We start from the raw sequence: 24586 nt of genomic DNA, 5'->3' as shown, positions 1-24586 counted from the left end.
GCAATTTTTCTTTGAGAGGTTTTTCATGCAAATGTAAATGAATCTCAACAAACTTTATTCTATAGTGCTTTTGTTCTTTCATTTGTAAAGGGCTGTGTGTGTGAATTTAACCTTCCTCCTTTGAAGTCTTGTGTTTATGAGCAGTGCGTTCCAATATTCTCTTCTGAAAAACATTTAGCTCCATACAATCTTTTAAAATGATCCTTCTCAGATATAAATAATTTTTCATGAAACATTTGCATGTTACTACTACTGTAAATACACAATAGCATACCTTTAATGCTATGTATTATGGTTTTCTGCTTTTAAATATAATTTTTTACATCTCTAATTAAAAATAAATGTTACTTTCACTGAAAAAGGCCAGTCACTCCCCACTGCCCACAAGAAACAGCATAGTACTCCAGGGACTGTACAACAGAACACACATCTTTTTCCCCTATAAAAACGAGTTCCGAGTGGAAGGATAAGAGCAGAAAGCAGGAAAATGTCTTACTATCTTTTTTCCAGATATTTACATATGGGGTGACACACACTAAGGCCTCAATTATGCAACTGGATCTACATATGGGAAGACCCAATGGGACTCTATATGGACACAACGGTCTGCTGCACGGATCTGATTGTAGAATCAGGGCTTAAAAAGCTCGATTTTAACCTCCATTCTGTTTTGCAACTAAATTCTAATCTTAATCCTCCTCCCTATTCTCTCCCCAAATTTTCTTCACAGCAATGAACACGTGAAAATAACAGTTTTTCCTTTGAGAACACACATGGCCATTCCTCAGAACCAACACAGGGTATAGCACATCATACTGAAATTCTCCTGCACATTTGACATTAGGAGGTGTCGAAAGCACAGCATTCTCAACACCAAGGGCTTGACCCCAACAGGTCTATTCATATGAGTGAAGACAAGAATGCATATATTTGTGCATCAGATCCCTAATTTTAAATAAGCCTTACTGACCAGCTTTTCCTGATTTAAAACTCTACCCCTCCGTTTAGAGGGCATTTTCATTAGAGATAGTACAGTATGCTGGATACGTTATTTTAAAAGTCTGAAAGACAATTCAAGCCAGATAATCTTTCACTGATTTTCTGCTCACCTTACTTTCTAATTCCTTACTTGCACACAAAGACTACATGCACATTTTAGCAGTCGTGAGGCAGAGGGGAATGGTACTGTACTCATTTCACAGCCCTTCCATTGTTATTAGATATTCGTAGTACATCAAAACAGTTCCACTAAGCACTTAACTTCATGAAACATGAAACACACACACACACACACACACACTAAATTAAAAGAGTCTTTTATAGTACAAAAAGAAAAGGAGTACTTGTGGCACCTTAAGGTGCCACAAGTACTCCTTTGCTTTTTGCGGATACAGACTAACACGGCTGCTACTCTGAAACCTTTTATAAATACAGTATTTCTTTTATCACCACCTAGTCAATTAGACTCTACATAACTAGAATAAAAAAATCAATGTGGGTAAATAAGATCACATGACAACTAGTACAAAGTCAGATAATTTCTCAATAGTTTTTAAACTAACCGGCCCATAACATTTCAATATAGAGCACAAAGCTAAAATATAAAACTTGTATGTCACCAGCTGCTGTCTGGAATTCCTTTCCTCCAGTTCTATCCCATTCCCACCCCCTGCCCTGGATTCTGTCTTCCACACTCCACTGAAATTGTTCTTGTCAGTCACTAATGACCTCTTCACGGTCAACTTACAGAGCCTGTAATCCATCTACCTTTGTTAATCAGCCTTTCCGGTTTCTCCTCTTCCTCCTCCTGCCTAATTGTATCTTCAGCAATACAGTTAGTGGTCATCCTTTTCTTCTTTCCAACTTTTGGTGTGGGTCACACAGGGCTCTGTCCTTTCTTTTCTCCTATATATCACACATCACTAGACAATCTTATTTACTTGCACAACTTTACCAGTCATCTTTTTGCTGATGACTCTCAAATCTCTCTCTCCATTCCAGACCTGCTTTCCTCCATGCAAACCCACATCTCTACCCATCTTTCTGAAATCTCTTTGTGGATTGATGTCCAGCCATCAACTTAAACTCAACATGGCCAAACATGACCTCTTGGTCGCTCCTCTTCCCCTTGCTTCATCACCATAGATAATAATATCTTCTTCTCAGTCACTCAGGGTTATAATCTGGATCCCAACATTGAGTCAGCCCTAGCTCTAGAGACATACATCCAGACAGAAATCTCATAGCTGCTTCTTACATGACCTGTCTAGGATTCAGTCCTCCTTCTGGCCATTCCATCAAAACTCTCATGTATTGATGCCTAAAAACTTACTCTTCCCAAGTCCATTCAAAATTCTGCTGCTATAATCATCTTCTTGGCTTGTTGCTCGGACCATGTCAACCTGCTCTTTGAATCTCTCTGCTCACCCCCCACCACCCCCCCAGCTCTGCATCAAAGCTTTGTATATTTACCCTTATGGACATTCACAGCTTTGCCCAGCTCCAGTTAACTGATTGTGTAACTTAACCTCTTGTTTACCACTGACAATGTTCCATTAGCTTTCCCAGACTTCACTCCCCACCATGCTGCTTCTGCCTCAAACACCTCTGGTGCACTCTCACACCAACCCTTATGCATCAAAAATACTCTCCATAAAATTCCATACCGACTCTCCTTATCCTTCTTCAGATGCATCCTTTAGTCTCATTATAATGCATGCAAAACCCAGCCTCCTGACTTAGGCAAGTGATGAACTGCAACTATTTAAGCCCTACATATCAAGTCAGTCCACTTCAATATTTAAATTAAACACAGAACAGATTACAATAAACCTCTTAGGAATCATCTACACATTACCAAGTAAGAGACCAGTCCTGAAAGCACTCTGTATGCAGGAACTGATTCTAGATAAGGAAGTAAGGCAGGAGGTCAGTATCACTGGCATATGCATAAGTTTCCTTGGGTGAGCCTTGGATGCAAGTCTCTACTTCTGAAAGTTTGTTGTTTGTGTATCATTAAAATAGAACTTTAGCTTTAAAATTTCTAGGATAATATTTTTTGTGCAAAAAATACATTTATTTTAAAATGTTTGTGGGTTGGTTTGGTTTTTTACCCTCTGAAGTGAGAGATTCCTTCAATGTTAACTCCAAATTAATGAAGTTTTTCATGTAAGGGTTTCCATAGGATTTTTCAACCCCTGAATTTTTCAAAAGTGTTCAGAGAAAGGAGTCCATGTGGAATCTGTGCAGAAATTCAAGCTAAGCTTTGAAACTCTATAAGGACGGATCTCCCCATCTTCCTAGATTGCCTCTAGTTTACAATCTCAAACACTAACGAGACTCTTCCCTCATCTCTCATTTAAATTCTCTCCATGACTCCTTCTTTGGTTCTCTGTCTACCATGCCCTCCATTATAGTTGTCTGACTTGAGACTCCATTTAATTGAGAACTTTATCTAGAGGATGAGGAACATATGGGCATTAAGTATGCATAGGGGCATGTATACTTGATTACTTCCACATCATCAGTGGAATTCCTCATCATTAATTCCTCCCTACTGTGAGATCCTTCAGCATGAAAGGGATTTTACAGATGAAAAATTAATATTCAAATAGCAATGATTTGAGAGTAAAAATTAGTGTCTTATTTGTGCAACATGCCCTGTAGTTTACATATATCTAAAGCTACTTCAAAAATATGCTCCAACCCAATCTTCTTATTCCTTATTTCTTTAGCAGTACTTAATTTCCTAGTCTGTTTTTGTGCCAGTAAAAAGGAATAGCAAAGAGAATATGTGATGCAATAATAACCGAATCTATCAGCAATATCCTACATTTCCTTCCAGACAAACTTTTCTGCAGTGTACAGATAATGAAAAACAAAAATCCACTTGTAAGTCTACTCCTTTGCTCAAATTTCATTAATCTGAAGTGGACTGAGGACAGGATTTGATTGGAAATTCAGATCTATAAGAACACTATGGAGAATAAAAATAAGACATAAAAAAACCTATTCAGAATCATAAAGAAGGCTGTAATAGTAAATTTTACTACTATATTAAAGATTTTGGTATAATACCTGTGAAATGTATGAACACATTTTTAAGTTTCAGTTAGTTTTGCAATAGCTTCATGGACTAAATTAGTTAAGGCATGCACAGTGCTGGCCCATAACTGGCAGCTTTGAATGCAGTCTGGGTTGCGGTTTACTGTAGCTGACTAGGTGATGCTGCAGAGATATTGGGAAATTTTGGCTCACCCTGTGCACATCTATGGTCACTATACAGCAATTACATTGTTAGGCTAAAGTTACATTCCTTAAGCAGTGGTCACATTTATTTATATTGTTGCAACTTTATGGCAGTTGTCTTTGCCCTGTTCTGGGATCAGACTGGTATAACTGAGACAAGCTGCTAACTTCATTGGATGGGAGGACTTTCAGCACGGAACTGTCCCCAGCAGTACAAGACCAGCAAAGAAAATGTGGGACCATTCGCCGAATGAATCTCAGTATGGGAGCTTGGGTACTCCCCCCCCCGCACACCTCCTCTGCAGCATGGAGTGAAGATTCCCTGCTAGGATCATCTGGGCACATCTCACCTAAATTACTGCCTGCCATTGCAGGGGCCTTGAGCATTGGCGGTACCTCAGTCTCTCCTCTCCTCTGCCTGTGGCACACCACAATTTATTGTCCTGAGGACTGAAACACTTTGGTTTAACTGGTTGGGCTCAACACAGGGAATTTGGGTGGAATTTAATGACCTGCAACATGCAGGACATTAGACTAAATGTCTGATCCTACCTCATTTTCTCTGGCATTCACTATGTTAGACATCCAACATAGTGAATACCAGTGATAATGAGGTAGGATCAGAGGCTATAATAGGGAAAGAACAAGTTAAAAATTACTTAGACAAGTTAGATGTCTTCAAGTCACCAGGGCCTGATGAAATACCTCCTAGAATACTCAAGGAACTGACTGAGAAGATATCTGAGCCATTGGCGATTATCTTTGAAAAGTCATGGAAGACGGGAAAGAACTCAAACGACAGGACTATCTATAAAAAGGGAAATAAGAACAATCTGGGGAATTACAAACCAGTCAGCTTAACTTCAGTATTTGGAAAAATAATGGAGCAAATAATTAAGCAATCAATATGCAAACACCAAGATAATAAGGTAATAAGTAACAGTCAGCATGGATTTGTCAAGAACAAATGGTGTCAAACCAACCTGATAGCTTTTGCTTGACAGGGTAACAAGCCTTGTGGATGGGGGGGTGGGGAAGGAGGAAATGGTAGATGTGGTATATCTTGACTTTAGTAAGGCTTTTGATACTGTCTCACATGACCTTCTCATAAACAAACTAGGGAAATTCAACCTAGATGGACCTACTATAAGGTGAGTGCATAACTGGTTGGAAAACCATACCCAGAGAGAAAAGGAGTACTTGTGGCACCTTAGAGACTAATAAATTTATTTGAGCGTAAGCTTTCGTGAGCTCAGCTCACTTCATCAGATGCATTCAGTGGAGAAAAAAATAAATGTTAGTCTCCAAGGTGCCACAAGTACTCCTTTTCTTTTTGCGGATACAGACTAACACGGCTACTACTCTGATTCTCAGAGAGTCATATCAGTGATTCACAGTCAAGCTGGAAGGGGATATTGAGTGGGATCCTGCAGGGATCAGTTCTTGGTCTGGTTCTGTTCATTATCTTCATCAGTGATTTACATAATGGCACAGAGAGTACACTTATAAAGTTTGCAGATGATACCAAGCTGGGAGGGGTTGCAAGTGCTTTGAAGGATAGGATTAAAATTCAAAATGAGCTGGACAAACTGGAGAAATGGGCTGAAGTAAATAGGATGAAATTCAATAAGGACAAATGCAAAGCACTCCACTTAGGAAGGAACAATCAGATACGCATATACAAAATGGGAAATGACTACCAAGAAAGGAGTACCGCAGAAAGGGATCTGGGGGTCACAATGGATCACAAGCTAAATATGAGTCAATAGTGTAACACTGTTGCAAAAAAAAGCAAACATCATTCTGGGATGTATTAGCAGTAAGCAATACTCCGTGCTGATCAGGCCTCAACTGGAGTATTGTGTCCAGTTCTGGGCACCACATTTTAGGAAAGATGTGGACAAACTGGAGAAAGTCCAAAGAACAACAACAAAAATGATTAATGGTCTAGAAAACATGACCTATGAGGGAAGACTGAAAAAAATGGGTTTGTTTAGTCTGGAGAAGAGAAGACAGAGAGGGGACATGATAACATTTTTCAAGTATGTAAAAGGTTGTTACAAGGAGGAAGGAGAAAAATTGTACTCCTTTACCTCTGAAGATATGACAGGAAGCAACGGGCTTAAATTGCAGCAAGGGTGGTTTAAGTTGAACATTAGAAAAAATTTCCTAACTGTCAGAGTGGTTAAGCACTGGCATAAATTGCCTAGGAAGGTTGCGGAATCTCCATCATTGGAGATTTTTAAGAGCAGGTTAGATAAACACCTGTCATGGATGGTCCACAAAATACTTAAGTCTATGGGGTATGATAAACCAAGTTTCATATTTTAAAGGCTCTTGTAGTAAAAGTCATCAGGTTAAAGATTCCACTGAAACTTACAAGGGAAAGGGGAAACAAGAGCACAAAATCTGACTGTCAGTCTAGTAAAAAAAACCCTGCTCTTTAATCCTGAGTTTAAACAGCGTTGATCAATAACACAACCGTCCTCCACTTAGTCTTTAAAGACCTACCACAAAGCAACATTGCCGTCTACTGTTACATTTTATGCAAACTCTCAGAAAGCAACAATAGAGCAATGGCAGCATTCATTTCACAAGGATGAGGAACATCCTTCTGACGGCTTGAAAATGACATGGTAATCCCTAACCTCCTATACACAAGTCTTCTGTCATCTAATGTTGGTTCTCTGAGGTCATGGAATAAACCAAAACTAGTAAAATTAATAAAATCATTATCCTATGATATGCTGTCTATTTTGATTCCTTCTTCCTTCAATAACTCTGAAGGGTATGGTTGACCAATTCTAATTTGGGATTTCATGTCTATTCCATTACACCAAGGCAATCTAAGACTATATGTGCCATCTCTTCAAGGGAGATTGTGATGGGGCTTCTGCTCCACACAGCCCCATAAGCGGTTAATAGAGCCCCAGGGAGGCTGCGCAGGAGGCAGCCAATTGGAGAGGGGCTGCAAGGAGTAGCCAGTCAAGGCCAGGGGGGCCCATATAAGAAGGGCTGCAAAGCAGATGGCATGCTGAGGCCCTGAGACAAGGGTGGAGAAGGTGCTAGGGCTGTGGGGAAGTGGCCCAGGGAAGTAGACTGAGGGATTGGAGGGGACGCAGCACATGGCTGCCATCTACAGGGTCCGTGGGCCAGGACAGGGCTGGGTGGGCGGGGCCAGGTCCTCCACTGAGGAAGTGGCTGGACTAAGGGACTGCGACATTCCCCTGGAAGGGGGGAGCACAAAATGCAGCACAGCCAGAGGGCTCTGTCATGAAGAGGATGCCAGGGTCCTGGGAGTGAGGTGGGTCCCTGGATCAGAAGAGGGTTCACTGGCTAGCAGAGCTTATCCCCGAGACATCCAGCAGGGGGCACCACAGTGGTGAGTCACACCCAGTCACAGAGCTATTTATGAGTATATGTGACTTCTCATATTAAATAATGCTATTTGAAAGCTAACATTTTCTAAATCCTTCTTCAACCAACGGAATGTATTGAACTGAGGACTTCCAAGATTTCTGATGGGAATGCTTTATACCAGAAGTGTTTCCTCTCTCGAGGAATTACATTGCTGTGAAAACTTTCACTATTCATGATTTTTATGTTATATGGTATACCACATAGCACAAACTTCTTTCAGAGTTAACTTAAAATTTCTAGCATAATGAGTGGGCTTCCAAAATTAGATGCTACTGATTTATAGTCCTTCATTCTTTTTTTGTTGCACAGGCTTACATAGAATATCTCAAAGAGCAAGTCTACTTAGAGGCTCAAAGACAAAGCTAATTTCAATGACAACACATGAAATAATTTCTTGAAAACAGAACACATTTAAATCAGGTTTCATTATGCACCCCTTTCAGTGAAATAAAGGCACACATTACTGGAACTCAAATCTGTTTCCTCATTGTAGCTTTATGTAACAATCAGCTCTGCTTGTGTTTAATTACCTAGTCATTCTTCACCAGGTGTTGGAGAAACTACACTTTCTTTTATGTTTTGAATGGAAATAAAAAATAACTGAGCACCGAGAAGTGTTGGAGATAAGCTGTTTCTATAGATCACAGAGAAATCAAGTTTGTCACTGGCAGCTGTTGCAGAACATTAAATATGTCTGCATCATGAAAGCATGAACTTGATCAAATAAAAAGAATAGAAAAGGTAAATGTAATAATGTGTAGTGACTGTTCCTCCATGTCAGTCAATGCATCTTCTTGCTGTTTCATATGAAGTCCATAGAAGAAACATTCTAGTCTGTGTGTGTGAAAAACCAGATATAATTACCCCCAGGTGATAAAACTATGCTCACAAGCCAAAAATAGTATTTTTGTCATAAGAGGCAGGTTTTATATTACATTCTCTCTCAAACTTCAGCACTCAAACAAAACAATAAACAACTGTGACATATTCTAAATGATGCATTTTATTCTGTGTTTGACTACTGCATTCAGTTGTTACTTCAGACTTCATCTATACAGGACCACTGATATTTATTCTCATTTATACACCCCTGAAAGCATGCATGGTGCTTCACAAAAATATGTAAGACAGAATCCCTACTAACAACCTAAACTAAAGCCTTGTCTACACTACTGTGGCAAGTCAACCTAAGTTATGCTATGTAAATAATGTAACTGGAGTCGACTGATGTAGCTTAGGTCAACTTACTGCAGTGTCTCCGATGAAGTGAGCTGTAGCTCACGAAAGCTTATGCTCAAATAAATTGGTTAGGCTCTAAGGTGCCACAAGTCCTCCTTTTCTTTTTGCGAATACAGACTAACTCAGCTGTTACTCTGAAAAGTGTCTACACTGTGTTGCGTTGACGGGAGATTCTTTTCCATCAACTTACCTTACTCTTCTCATTCTGGTGGACTACTGGAGTTGACTGGAGAGCACTCTGCCATCGATTTAGCGGGTCTTCGCTAGACCTGTTAAATCAACACCTGCTGCATCGACCGCAGCAGTGGCAGTCTACCAGTAGTGTACACATGGCCTCAGATAAGACATAAGAGATGGTGATAAACCACTGGAGTGGGGAATGTAGTAAAGGGGGGCAAAAGTAACACACTTATCCAAAAAGAAAAGGAGTACTTGTGGCACCTTAGAGACTAACCAATTTATTTGAGCATGAGCTTTCGTGAGCAAAAGGTAAGATTCAGAAAAACTGCAATCTATTCTCTTTTAGTTTACCAAATGCTGCCTGGGAAAACTATTGCTATATACAAAATTAGAGTGATAACCCTTAGCTCACATAACATGAGAGGGGGGAATGAAGTTGCTCCTGAACCACAATAAGTGCTATGCAGTACAACAGCCCTGCAGAACTTTCTGTGACTTATAGGGAAGGTCAGTCAGAATTTAAGATCATAATTCTGAGTAAGGGAGAGAATTAGACTATGTATGCTGATGATCTCTTACTAGAAGGCCATAAATGTTAGCTTAACTAGGCCTTTTCCCTTAATTTATTGAAAATGATATTCACACAAAGTACAAAAGGTATGGAATTAACAAAAAGCATGCTAAATGTCATCATTCTGTTCGATTACTTTGCATGCCTTTCTTGTTCCCCATCCATCCTGAAAATACTACCAAGTATGGTACTTCTCAACATGACAAATCCTATTCAGTTTAACGTGACTACTAATAATATTAAGCACAATATATGAAAGTAAGTGTGTATAGAAGAAGGCCATTAGAACATAAGCTCGTTGAAGCAGAGGCATTGTCTTCAGATTTGTTTTTGAAGCACCTAGAAAAGTGACGACACTACAGACATAAAGAAAAGGCAATAATATTCTATTTTTGACTCTGTGAATTTGTTTCCTGTAAGTACCATTACTTTCTCTGGTACACACGTGAGATTTAGTATATGAAATCTGAAACTAGGGGTATTCTTCCTGGAAAACAATCAGACCCTTAATGACATTTTTTGTCATTGGAATATCTATGGTTACACCCCACACATAAGTATGGGCTTTCACCTCAGTATTTATACTTTTTGCATGCTGTGTATACAACCCATCTGAGGCTTTTAATAGTCTTTGCAGTCTTGTAGTTTAGAATCACACATGGCTGGTGCTTATAATTACTCCTTAACATCTATAGAACAGTCAAGTTTGTAAAGAGCTATGAAATTATAAAGAACTATACAGTAGAATATATATTAGTATTTCTATAAATACAGTAAATTGAAATTCTCCACCTGTACCTATTGGGGTACTTTTGTAATGCCTCACAAATAATTTAAAAAGTAAAGAGGCTCTCATTCCTCACCCCTTCCTTCTTCACTTGTATGGGATAGTTTCAAAGGTGGACAGTTATCTTCTTCTTCCTCTTTTTAACATAAGAATTTTGGAGCTGCAATTAACAATGTTCACCTACAGAGATCTTGAAAGACTCCGGCAAATATGTATTATTTCTTTCAGGGACTAAAAGACACCTAATATTTATTACATCGTAAGTTATAGATAAAGGCACAATTTTAATATGATGCCATTGACACAACTGTATTGCATTCCCACATCTATACTGGAAAAATTAATATAGGGTTAATATTTTTGAGAGAAAGATGTAAACCTGTAGTTAACCACTCAGCAAAAGGGAACAGTCTGTCCCTTACTGAAGAGCTGCAGTAAGCATTTCCACCCCCATGAACATGACAGAGTCTGAGTATGTCTAGGAATGAGACAAGGCACTGCTTAATTGAGTAAAGGTTACTAAGTAGGAGGCATAATGATGTTCATTAATAAGTCTTCCACTGACAGTAATTTTACATAATTGGACCTCATAATTCAGAGTCCTCTGAAATGAGACTTTTATTGTTTGCACTTCTAGGTCAATGATTGTTTCAGCTGAGGAAAGGGCCTGGGTTATGTTGCTAACAAAGTTTGAAGGGCCCTGCAGAACAGACGGTCTTCTCCTCAGCCACTGGAAAGTTTGAATGATTATGAAATTCGGTTTTGAGAGAAAAAACCCTGCTAAAATGTTACACAGCATGCCCCTAAAAGGCTAGCTGGTGCCAGAGTGCCCACTGTCTTGGGATGAGTTTTGTTACAACTTTGAGATCTTTGTTGTCATATAAAAGTAACCTGAAAGATTAAAGAAAAGGAGTACTTGTGGCACCTTAGAGACTAACCAATTTATTTGAGCATAAGCTTTCGTGAGCTACAGCTCACTTCATCGGATACATACTGTGGAAAGTACAGAAGATCTTTTTATACACACAAAGCATGAAAAAATGGGTGGTTACCACTACAAAAGGTTCTCTCTCTCCCCACCCCACTCTCCTGCTGGTAATAGCTTATCTAAAGTGATCACTCTCCTTACAATGTGTATGATAATCAAGTTGGGCCATTTCCAGCACAAATCCAGGTTTTCTCCCCTCCCGCCCCCCTCCCCACACACACACACACACACACACACACACACACAAACCCACGCTCCTGTTGATCGCTCTCCTTACAATGTGTATGATAATCAAGGTGGGCCATTTCCAGCACAAATCCAGGGTTTAACAAGAACATCGGAGGATGGGGGGTGGGGGAGGAAAAAAAAGGGGAAATAGGTTAGCTTGCATAATGACTTAGCCACTCCCAGTCTCTATTCAAGCCTAAGTTAATTGTATCCAATTTGCAAATGAATTCCAATTCAACAGTCTCTCGCTGGAGTCTGGTTTTGAAGATTTTTTGTTGTAATATAGCAACTTTCATGTCTGTAATCGCGTGACCAGAGAGATTGAAGTGTTCTCCGACTGGTTTATGAATGTTATAATTCTTGACATCTGATTTGTGTCCATTTATTCTTTTACGTAGAGACTGTCCAGTTTGACCAATGTACATGGCAGAGGGGCATTGCTGGCACATGATGGCATATATCACATTGCTGGATGTGCAGGTGAACGAGCCTCTGATAGTGTGGCTGATGTTATTAGGCCCTGTGATGGTGTCCCCTGAATAGATATGTGGGCACAGTTCGCAACGGGCTTTGTTGCAAGGATAGGTTAAACCCTGGATTTGTGCTGGAAATGGCCCACCTTGATTATCATACACATTGTAAGGAGAGTGATCAACAGGAGTGTGGGTTTGTTTGTGTGTGTGTGTGTGTGTGTGTGGAGGGGGGGGAGGGGAGAAAACCTGGATTTGTGCTGGAAATGGCCCAACTTGATTATCATACACACTGTAAGGAGAGTTATCACTTTAGATAGGCTATTACCAGCAGGAGAGTGGGGTGGGGAGAGAGAAAACCTTTTGTAGTGGTAAACACCCATTTTTTCATGCTTTGTGTGTATAAAAAGATGTTCTATACTTTCCACAGTATGCATCCAATGAAGTGAGCTGTAGCTCATGAAAGCTTATGTTCAAATAAATTGATTAGTCTCTAAGGTGCCACAAGTACTCCTTTTCTTTTTGCGAATACAGACTAACACGGCTGTTATTCTGAAACCTGAAAGATTAAGACTGCACTGCAGCAGGGCAAATTCCCAGCTGCAGCTCTGTCTCCAGCCCTCAGCGATCCATCCACTCTGAATTTCTCAGATAGCACGTATTCAGGGCCCCAGTTTTGGGAGGTCCACTGTGCATCTTGTGTATTCACTGCATTTGGGGAGTTTGTATTTTTGTCTTCAAGAAAATCATCTAATATTCAATATCCGCTTTATATTTGGCAGCATGTTTGTGTCAAGCCAGGGCTCCTCCTTCCTGACTCTCCCTTACTTAAGCCTCGCTCTCTTATCAATGACAATTTTGGCATAGAACAGTAAATGGGGCAGCAAGCTTGTTTTCCTTCAATGAAATGTGTGCCTATTCTTTAATGGAGAGAGCAAGCAGAAAGAAATTAAAAAAAGATAATGTTAAAAAGATCTGCTAGAATACAATTCTTTTTTGCTCATCCCATGGTTTCAAAGCTAAATCAGCTAATACTAGTTTAAGGCTGTTACAATATGACAGCTAAAAAAGGGCAGAAGAATCATTACATTTGATAGCACTAATAAAACTACACAAGAAGTGGATGAACACAGACTTACATTAGGATTGGTATGCGTATGCTATAACAAAATTCTTACAGTGCTTTAAAAAAATCTGATTAAGTTCCATAAATGAACATTTAATATGAAAATTCATATTGGTTCCACCCCAGTAACAGCAAAAATGATGTCTGAGTCAGAGTGTGGCGTGTGCATGCTAACGACCGGGAAAGAGTCCTCTACGGTCTCTCAGCATATAGTAAATCATGCCCCCAGTGGAATTTTCAAAAACACACACAGAGGTAGGGAGGAAGAACCATGATGACTTCTGCTTCTTCCATCTCTAAGTACTGTTCTATCTTCATTAGACTGTAAAAAGGCCCGTGTCTGATGCTTTTCTCTTTGATGGAGGAAAGAGACCCGGTATTTTTCTCAACTTTCAAGGTGGCACTTTACAGTGGTGCTAGCTTTAGTACTTACTTTAAAATAGCTATATAAACTCCTTCCAATTATACAGATGCTTTTATGCCAAAGGATTACGTGTTTTATCGGAAGGAGAATTAACCCTATCATCCTGGAATGCAGCCACCCTCTGGAGTAGAAACACAGCAACCATCCTCTACTAGCAATACTACAAAGGCTAGACGTTTTATTTTATTTTTTGTGGAAGGATCTGATAGGGGTGAGGACACAGAGCAACTTCCCCATGGAAAATTTGGAACGCAAGATTAAGTCGTTTACACTTGAAAGTACAACCAGTACTTGGGAGCTAACCAAGGATTCTTGCAGAAGAAAACTTCAATAACCAGAGGTGATCACACCCGCTGTTTTACATCACACTAAAAGGAGAGCACTTCCAAAGCATAATGCCTGCTAACGCCATGCAAAAAGATTGATTAAACACAGTCTGAAGAGAAGAGTGCCATCTACTGAGCCATCACCACAATGGCCTGTAGAAACTAGGTTTTCCCTGGGCTTTCCAATAAGTAAGTACACAGTTATGTAAAACAGAGCTGGGCTGTCTCTCAATCACCATGAGTTATATGTTATAATACAACTGATAAAGAAAGAACACTATATATTCCTTATGATTCCCCCTTTCCAAACTCATCACACAGATACAAGGTGGGTGAGGTAATATTTTTTATTAGACCAACTTTTGTTGGTCCAACAGCTTCTGTTTCACCAACAGAAGTTGGTCCAATAAAAGATAATACCTCACCCTCCTTTTCTCTCTAATACACTGGTGATAAGTTTTAAGCACACTTGTGCATTTCAGGAAGTTAATAGTCCGCATCAGTGGTGAAAGAACATGTTTAATGTATTGATGTACTCTATGGTTCATCCAAGATTCAGGTAGGAACATGTTTAATGTATTGATGTACTCTATGGTTCATCCAAGATTCAGGTAGCAGCAAGTAAGTGCTATTGACCAACCTGTAGGTAAGGCACATACAAAAGAAGAGCTGGTCAGCTGCTGAAACTCTGAATAAGATTGGAAGTTTCAATATTGGTTTTGAGAAGCTGCTTACTAGAAACATTCCCATATGAACACAATGCATTATTCACAGTAAATTAATGTTAATTTAACAAAAAAACTAATAAAAGGTAACAAAACAAACCCATAATAATTAAGTTTCCAACTTCTTACATGCATTTATTCTTACATAGTTCATGCTTTTGTCATAAACTAAGGTTATGACTATACTTTGAGCAAGGGTTATAATTTCCAGCTTGAATAGACATACCTGCACTAGTTCTAGTCCACTAGAAACAGAGTGTAACCACAGCAGCGCAGCCCCACACACACGTACCGATCCAAAGTGCTACGTATGTTCTTGGGGCGGTTAGCCCCTCCTGCTGCTCACTCTGCTGTGGCTGTACTCTTATTTTTAGCTTGCTATCTCAATCAGAACTAGCGCATATATGTTTCCTTGAGCGGGAAATTTCACCTGCAGCTCAAAGTGAAGACATACCCTATATATCAGGAGACTGGGAAGAAGGCAAATTCTTTAGTCATTTTCATTATATTTTAAAGATATTTTAGTAATTTACATACTTTCACTGCTAGATTAATTGATTGGACCAGATCATTAACTAAGCCCAACTCAGTAGCTTTAGCAGGATCTGTGAGCACTTGCAAAGGGGTTTCTTTCTCATTGACAAGGCACTGGATGATGCAGGGACCACTTTAAAAAAGTTTCAAAAAGAATGGATACCAGTGTCTCTATCCTAGGACAGGACTGCGGACAGCCAAGGAACTCGACTGTCAAATGCACTTAGGCCTGGTCTACACTGAGGGGGGATCGATCTAAGATATGCAACTTCAGCTACAAGAATAGCGTAGCTGAAGTCAACGTATCTTAGATCGACTTAGAATCACTTACTTTGCATCCTCGCAGTGCGGGATCAACGGCCGCCACTCCCCTGTCGACTCCACTTCCGCCTCTCGTCTTGGTGGAGTTCTGGAGTCGATGGCAGAGCAATCAGCGATCGATTTATCGTGTCTACACTAGACGCGATAAATCGATCCCCGATAGATTGATCACTACCCGCCAATCCGGCAGGTAGTGTAGATGTGGTCTTAGAAAATAACATAAGAACGGCCATACTGGGTCACATCAATAGTCTATCTAGTCCAATATCCTATCTTCCAACAGTGGCCAATGACAGGTACTTCAGAGGGAATGAACAGAACGGGCAGTCATTGAGCGATCCATCCCTTGTTGTGCAGTCCCAGCTTCTGGCAATCAGAGGCTAGGCACACCCAGAGCATGGGGTTCCATCCCTGTACATCTTGGCTAATAGCTATTCATGGACCTATCCTCCAAGAACTTATCTAATTATTTTTTGAACCCCATTATAGTTTTAGTCTTCACAACATCCCCTGGGAACAAGTTCCACAGGTTGATTGTGCGTTGTGTGAAGAAATACTTCCTTTTTGTTTGATTTCATTGGGTGACCCCAGGTTCTTGTGTTATGTGAAGGAGTAAATAACACTTATTCACTTTCTGCACACCATTCACAATTCTGTAGACCTCAATCATATTCCCTTTTAGTCGTCTCTTTTCCAAGCTGAAAGGTCCCAGTCTTTTTACTCTCTCCTCATACAAAAGCTGTTCCATATCCTTAATTATTTTGTTGCCTTTCTCTGTACCTTTTCCAATTCTAATAGATCTTTTTTGAGATGAAGTGACCAGAACTGCATGCAGTGTTCAAGGTGTGGGCATACAGTCCTTCTACTAGTAGTAGAGGGAGAAGGGGATTTAGTATAAAGAGATCTAAAATGAAAACTCAGAGATCACCTAATAATCTGACTCAAGGTTCAGACAATAGAATCCTTTTGGGAAAAATCCTTAGAAGTGCCTACATGACTTAGGAGCCTAAGCCCCATTGAAAGCACTTTGGAAAATGTTACCCATTGAGTAATGGCATGTCCTACAAATCCCAGATAGCACCATATTCCTCCATATTTCAAACAGGAGTGTCTGTCTCTAGAAAAGGTTGCTCCTTTCCTATGTTCCCCAAAGGGCTCCAACAGGAAATTATAACGGACCCTAAAAACAACAGTTTGTCTAAAAAAGGCTAAGTATTCCACAGCTTGCCCTTCTCATTTATTTTTTTAAAAGTTTATGTCCTAGAAGCATAAGAGAGCACATCACAGCCAAATGGAGCACATATGATATATATGCCAAAAAGAAATAATGAAGGACAATTCATGGTTCCTATAGATTTCCTCAGAAGAATGAAAAACTTCTATATTTCTGATATTGTAAAATATCTTGTTTGTGTTGAGCACTGCCAGACTATATAAACGAAAGACATCTTCCAGGTAGCAGAAAGCAAAGGTGATTTGATAATACCTGTGTAATTGCCATAAAAATTAATTATACTGTCAATTATTTCACAATCTCTAAATATGTGGTATTTGAATAACTCCACTAAGTATGGCACTGCAGATCAAACAGATCATTATTTTAATTAAGTATCCTTCTTCAAACTAGCCCTGGATGATTCACTCTCTGCAAAGGAAAGGGAGATGGATTACCTATGGAGATGGATGGAGAACTCCTCCCGTCAGCATAGGTAGTGTCTATGCTGAAGCGCTACAGTGATGTACCTGCAGTGCTGCAGCTGTACTGTTCCGAGTGTAGACAAGTCCCGATATAATGAAGTCAGAGAGTTTAAGGCCAGAACAGAACACAAAACCATTTAGTCTGACCTCCTGTATAGCAGAGGCCAATACCACTTCAGCACCCACATGTTAAATCCAACAACTGAAATTAGACCAAAGTTTTACAGCCCACAGAAGACTAGACTATTATGTGTCACAGGCAGAGGAGGGACAAAGGAGTACCAATGCCCGACGCCCCCACAATGTCAGGGAAATGATTGTGAGATGTATTCATATAATCCTAGCAAGATATATCCATATGATCCACACCCACACACTTCAGAGGAAGGTGAAAAACCCTTTAGGTCACTGCCAGTCTGACCTGGGAAATTTGTTCCTGACTTTACATAGGTGATCAGTTAGATCCTAAGCATGCGAGTGAGAGAGAATGCCACTTCAGAGGCCTGGCCTACCCCACCCAGTATCCCATCTCCAGCCATGGCCATCCCTGATGCTTCAGAGACAGGGGATTAAAAACAAAACACACTCGCAGAATATACTGGGGGGCTGGGGGGGTTCCCTTCCTGCCCCCTGCTGGTGACCAGCTGCAACCATGAAGCATGAGTTTTTAGGAACATAAGACTTAAACCAGAAGTGAGCCCCGAGACTGCTGACCTCCTCCTCTTACCATCACAAGCAACCCCCATCATACACATGCACTCAAATTTGCCCAGCTCTCTCTTATAATTCCTTAAGTTGTTTGACCCCACAACTTCTATCGGAAGGCTGTTCCAGAACCTCAGTCCTCTGATGGTTAGGAACTTGCTTCTAAATTACAACCTAAATTTGTTCATGTCCCATTTATACCATCCATTCTTAGATCAACACTGTCCTTTAGCTTAAAGAGTTCTTCACCCTCTCTGGTATTTACTCCCCTGATGTATTTATAGAGAGCAATCATGTCCCTCCTCAGCTTTCTCTCTGCTAGACTAAACAAGCCAACCTCTTGCAGTCTCCTTCCATAAAGTAGGCCTTCCATATTCCTAATCATCCTAGTAGTTCTTTGTACCTGTTCCAGCTTAAATTCAAATGATGAAGAAAACAGCAATATAGGACTTAAAATTCTGTCCTCTGGGGAAAAGGCAACACATTATGATGAATAGCACTGAAACATCAAAATGCTCTCTCAAAAGTATTTCAAGAGACGACATCTTCAAGGATCAACCTTCAAAACGAGGAAGTGACCCATTAAAATAGGGACCCTTCCTCTTGAGATGAATTGCCGCAGCTGACGTATATGCAAGATCATCCGAGTAGATAATGCAACTTCCTCATTATAAGGAAGAGTCCCTGGATTTATGAGGCTACCTTCTTTGCAGCAGGAAAAGGAAGAAAATGTACGTGCTCCACACTGACCCTGATTAGCTTCCGACTGTAAAACTGCACAATATACAACATATATTAACACAGTTTGGTACAAATTTTGTCTGAGCTATATAAACCCTTAAACAGGTTTTATAATGGAAATGTTGAGACAATCTCAAACGCAGCAACCATGGTTTGCAGGCAGTGATTGCTACAAGTTTTGGCTTTCATTATTCTATTTTATAAATTAGTAAATTTTATATATTGTAAACAAACATTTGATTTCTTCAGTTTGATATATTTATATTCATGTTCAAGACGACACCGGATACCATTTGGAGTGTGCCACTTAATTATCAATATCACTCAAACATTCTCTGTCAGAGCCAACACCACTATATCTACCTAGATTTATTGACACCCATCACCACACAGTAGCATCTGAGTGCCTTTCCAGCATAACACAAACAATTGTGTCTTTCTCTTCCTTGTTTGCCAGCTTAGTTTTTTGTTGTTTTGTTCTTTTTAATGATTATGGAGTATAAAAAAGTGGGAGTGTTGGTATGAGTGAAAGTAGTGGGCTAGAAGGATGTGGTTTCAAAACCCAAAATTTAGCCTCATATCTAGTGCTGACAACGCAGTGCAGTAATGCAAGGATGTTGCATTGTCATTCTGATGATATATTAAACTCCTGCTTCTTTCTACTCTTTCTTTGAGGTTGTATTGATGGAGGAAGTTAAAAGTACCATTGCATTAAAAACAAACAAAAAAACCCCACCACACTCAAATGACAAAGTCATTAAATGAGGTCCTAAAACAGGTTTTAAATAAATGTGTGAGTACCAGTTGAGGGCACAAATTTGCCTGCACAGTCACTGCATTACCTGTGTGATATATATAAAACTACTGTAAAATTTGGAATATTCTTTAGAGAGCATGATGCATATTGGAAATATTTAAGAGTATTTGAAAGATATATAAGATTATTATGTATACTTTGGTTTTAAGATGGAAAGAGCTATGGATGATATCCATGTATAGGAGATATCCACACGGGAAAAAAAATATTATTCACCCTCAAGGCCTCACACATCACCTCTTCACCAGGACTTACTCTAACATCTCAAACTCCTGAGATGCTTCAAACAATTGCCATTTTGAAAATATCAACTTGCCATACAAATGTTTCATTTTCCTCCTCTCAAAAGTGGAATTTCCCTTCTAAAATTACACCAGCCTTAGATTGAGGATAGACAAGATTCAGCACTGAAATAATGAAACTCACAATACATAAAAATGTAATCACAGTTTAAGATTGAGTATCCTACAGCTCCATGAGGCAAAAAACAGGAACTTTGTACTACTGCTAAAGGAGATCCCCTGCTTCCCCAGCACTTGTTTCTAGCCCTGAAAGGGCATAAGGTAATATACTTCAAAATAGTTCTATTTTTTGTTATAAAAAGCTGTTTCAGATAATTGTAGAATTTTTTATAGCTCCTTCTGAGCTCTGTAGTTAGGCTCATGATAACTATAAAAACACAAACATTTCTAAAATAGTTTCTCTGTAACATGACAGACCAAATCTATGATGTGTGACCTAACAAAGGTTTTATTAGCACTCCCTTGGATCACCTTCATAATGCACCCATCCCATACTCATGCTGATAATACCTTCATACGCCTCACATCATCATGTATTTTCACCCGGAGTTTACCTGACTTCACTTGTATGTGTGTATAAAATGCAAGCACACATACAATTGATCACACTTTGAAGTTGCAAATACCTGTCCATATCAATAATAAAGTGGCTCCTTTACTTGTCCAAATGTTAGAATTTGCACCCATAAAAATCCACTACAATACATGGGTCTGGCCAACACAGCCTAAAAAAATTTGCATGCAGGGTATTTACACCAGAAAAATGTTGGCTTGTGTAAATCCCTGTGCAATTTTGTGCATGCACCAGTGGAGCCAAGGGGGTGAGAATCAGGCCATTACATTTGTTACATAATAGGGGTTACATTTACACACACATTCATTTCAAGTAGTTAAGATTTCATATCACTGGAGAAAGCACATATAATATATTGATTTGCACCATGGTTAATCCCAAATTGAGGTAGCATCAGACAAGTGCTATGAACCAATTGCAAGTAGAACATACTTTGACACAATCTCTGTCTGGCTTCAGTATATTTCAGACTGAGTAACTGCTACTGAAAACTTCTGCGTAAGTAGAGGCCTTATCAAACCCAATTAATCCTCCCTTTGAGATTTTAAAGGGAAACTGAAGTGATTATCTCTAATGTCTTAGACAGCTTAAATGAAGTCACTAAAAATTGCACACGCAGTCCTAGCTCCCAAGTAGCTAAATCTTCTTTTTCTTTGCAGTGACAACCAGGACAATACGAACAACAATTGACTGCAGAGGCAACAGTAGTAAAATACTACTCTAAGAGAAAACCCCAAGATTGTAGCATTTCATCCAAAGCCTTTGATACAACATACACAATCCAGGGAACTATTTTTACCTGTGAAGGTGTAATTCAATTGCATTTACCACAGCAGCCATTCAATGTTTGTTTTTCTACACACCTGATTTTTATCTCTTTGGCCTGGTCTAAACTGGGGAGGGGGCGGGGGGCATGAGCTAAGTCGGTCTAAGTTACGCAACTTCAGCTACAAAAACAGCGTAGCTGAAGTCGACGTACTTAGAGCTACTTACCGTGGTGTCATCACTGCAGTAGGTCGACTGCTGATGCTCCCCCATAGACTCCGCCTACACTTCTCGCTCCAGTGGAGTACCAGAGTCGACTGGAGAGTGCTCAGTGGTCGATTTATCGCGTCTTCACTAGACATGATAAATCGACCCCCGTTGGATTGATCACTCCAGAGGTAAGTGTAGACATGCCCTCTGACCACTACTACAATCATCTCTCCCATCATTCCTAGCTCCCCAAGATCAGTCTCTCTCTCTTTCTGCCCCTTCTTTACCCCAATCTCTCAGCAGCCTCTTGTTTTTTCAGAGACACGGTGGGTGAGATAATCTCTTTTATGGGACCAACTTCTGTTGGTGAGAGGGACAAGCTTTCCAACTTATACAGAGCTCTTCTTCAGGTCTAGGAAACAGAGTGTCACAGCTAACTACAAGGTGGAACAGATTGTTTAGCATAAGTAGATAATACATATTCCAAGGGACCATTCAGTGTGAAGTGACAAATTAACACCCCTCCAGTCTATAGAGGGGACAGGAAGTCAGGAGGGGGGGAGGCATTCGAGGGAGGGAGTTATTATTGGGTTATAGATTATTGTGGTAAACCATAAATCTGATGTCTCTATTCAGTCTGATTTTTAGTGTCTAGCAAAGTTTTTCAAACATTCTTATAGCTGACAAAATCTAAGGAGTCTAATAAATACACTTAGACCACATGTAGGGGTGACGTCAATGTGATTAATTATATTTGTTTTACACCTCTGACTGCCTCACCTATTAATCTCTCTCTGCCAGAACTACTGCTAATATTTCAAACATCTGATCTGTTTTAAAACAGAGGGACCAATCACATAAAAAAATAAGTTGGAAAAAACTGAGTGCAAACTCACACATTCTACATCAGTGCTGCAGGAGACATCAATGGGATAGTTAAAACACATCTGGGGAGTAAACAAGTGGGTCTTGTCCCCCTCTTTTCTTATCAGTAACTGCACCTATGATAGGTTTCAGAGTAACAGCTGTGTTAGTTTGTATTCGCAAAAAGAAAAGGAGTACTTGTGGCACCTTAGAGACTAACCAATTTATTTGAGCATAAGCTTTCGTGAGCTACAGCATCCGATGAAGTGAGCTGTAGCTCACAAAAGCTTATGCTCAAACAAATTGGTTAGTCTCTAAGGTGCCACAAGTACTCCTTTTCTTTTTGCACCTATGATTCTAATGGTAGAACCAGAGTTCACGCATCCCTGCATTTTTCTGTCCCTTTCTGGCATATGTTTGTGTGTATAATATAGAACAACTGCCTGTGTGAAATCCTCTGCCTTGCTTAATTACTTCCAGATCTCTCCAGAAACCAAGCTTGGCAAAGACATTTGCCTTGGTACCATGTACATAAAATTGTCAATGTCTGAAAAAATTACATTTCACAAAAAACAAAATGGGAAAGGTTTGAAAACACAAAATGGATAAGCAAAAACAAAAGGTGTGAAATTACACCTGTAATTTACTGCCAGTTTCACTCAGCCCTAGCAACAGGAATAAAACACTAATGACCACAAAACATATTTATTTTATAAATATTGGTTAAACCAGGCTGAAGGCACTAAATTAAGTTGTAAATTGCCTGTGGTAAACCTTCAGATTTCATACACACGCACTCTTTCTATCCAAGTAAGTTTGTCACTTGATTATTTTACTTTACCTGGGATTTTCTAAGGAAAAAAATCAAAATGAATTATCCCCAGGAGAGGCATTTAAAAAACATTTTAATGCTAAGTGAAATCATCTTCCCATTTTGCCCCATGCCATTGTTTCCCATAACAACTGTTCACACAAACCATGCACCTAGATCAAAAACATGCAATCATATAATGTAGTTCACTGTAAACTTGAAGGAAAAAACCCACTTGTACCATCCTGCAATAATTAGCATTAACTGCTGTTTGGAGTACAACACGATGATTGTCTATTGATGTATAACAGGAAATCATTGAACATGAACTGATATTAAATGGTTCAGATGTACTGAAATAGTGTGAAATGGGTTGGTGCTTGAAAACACATTTCCATTAAGTAAGCGGATACTAAGTGGGCTTGACTGTACAGGTATATTTGCACAAAAGGTCGCTCCATCAGACAGCTTTGCAATGCATTTATTATGCAAGTTTACATACTTCATTTCCTTTCCCTGCTTTGTTTGTAAAGTGTACAAAGGTTATTTATTTATTTTTATTATTACTCAGGCAGCAAACCAGCGTCTTTTCCACAGTGCACTATAATGTAATTTAAATGAAGCTGCTCTTTTTAAGGCAATATTAAAAAGAATTTGGAGCTGTAGCAAGCATACATATATCTTAGCTCTGCCTGTTTCACAATACTGCCTTGCATTACATGGTCGTATTTTACTTTTTCCACAGGGCCCCTCACCAAAACTGGTCAATGAACAAGGCCACTGTTCAGTATTTCTTCCGAGCCTCATTGAGCCATGGACCCACACTCTGAACAAACACTGAGTGCCATTTAAGTTTTGCCCGAAATAAGGAAGTTTTTTTCTTCCCTATAGACTTGTCCACAAGGCTTATCAATTTAGTATCTGAGTGCCTCAAACACATTAATGAATTTACCCTCAACACACACCTGTGAAGTTGAGAAATAACGCTATTCCATACGTTACAAATGGGAAACTGAGTGATTAGGTGATATTTTTCCCCAAGGTGACAGTCTGTGACAGAGCCTAGACCAGTGGTCACCGACTTGTCAGTCTTAGAGGATCTCCCAGTCTATTGCAATCTCCAGTGCTGCAGTGTGGCTGCTGCTAAGGCAGGTGCCTGCCCCAGCCCCAAGCCACTCCCGGAAGCGGCCAGTGCGGCCCCCGGACCTGGGGGCGGGGAGCCTCCCTCCGCATGCTGTTCCTGCCTGCAAGCACTGCCCCCTGCAGCTCCCATTGGCCGGGAACAGGGAGCTGTGGCCAATGGGAGCTTCAGAGGCGGTGCTTATAGAGAGAGGCAGCATGCAGAGCAACATGCCCCACCCACCCCCAGGGGCTGTAGGGACGTGGCGAGGGGCCGGGGCGGGCAGGCAGGGAGCCTGCCTTAGCCTTGTTGCTCTGCCAACTGGGAGCCGCCCCAGGTAAGTGCTGCCTGGCAGGAGACCCCACCCCAACCCCCTCTCAGAGCCAGCACCC

At 40.1% G+C, this 24586-nt stretch overlaps 1 protein-coding gene across 10 annotated transcripts in view; it reads right to left on the bottom strand.

Annotated features, from left to right (window-relative positions):
• The window catches only part of UTRN (utrophin), a 587482-nt gene that overhangs the window by 160205 nt on the left and 402691 nt on the right, over positions 1-24586 (bottom strand). The window lies entirely within an intron of this gene.

Source organism: Lepidochelys kempii, chromosome 3 (genome assembly GCF_965140265.1).
Source record: "Lepidochelys kempii isolate rLepKem1 chromosome 3, rLepKem1.hap2, whole genome shotgun sequence".
In the NCBI taxonomy this organism is placed as follows: Eukaryota; Metazoa; Chordata; order Testudines; family Cheloniidae; genus Lepidochelys; species Lepidochelys kempii.
The sequence above is the reverse complement of the archived record's forward strand: the minus strand, read 5'-3'. Positions and strand labels throughout refer to the sequence as shown.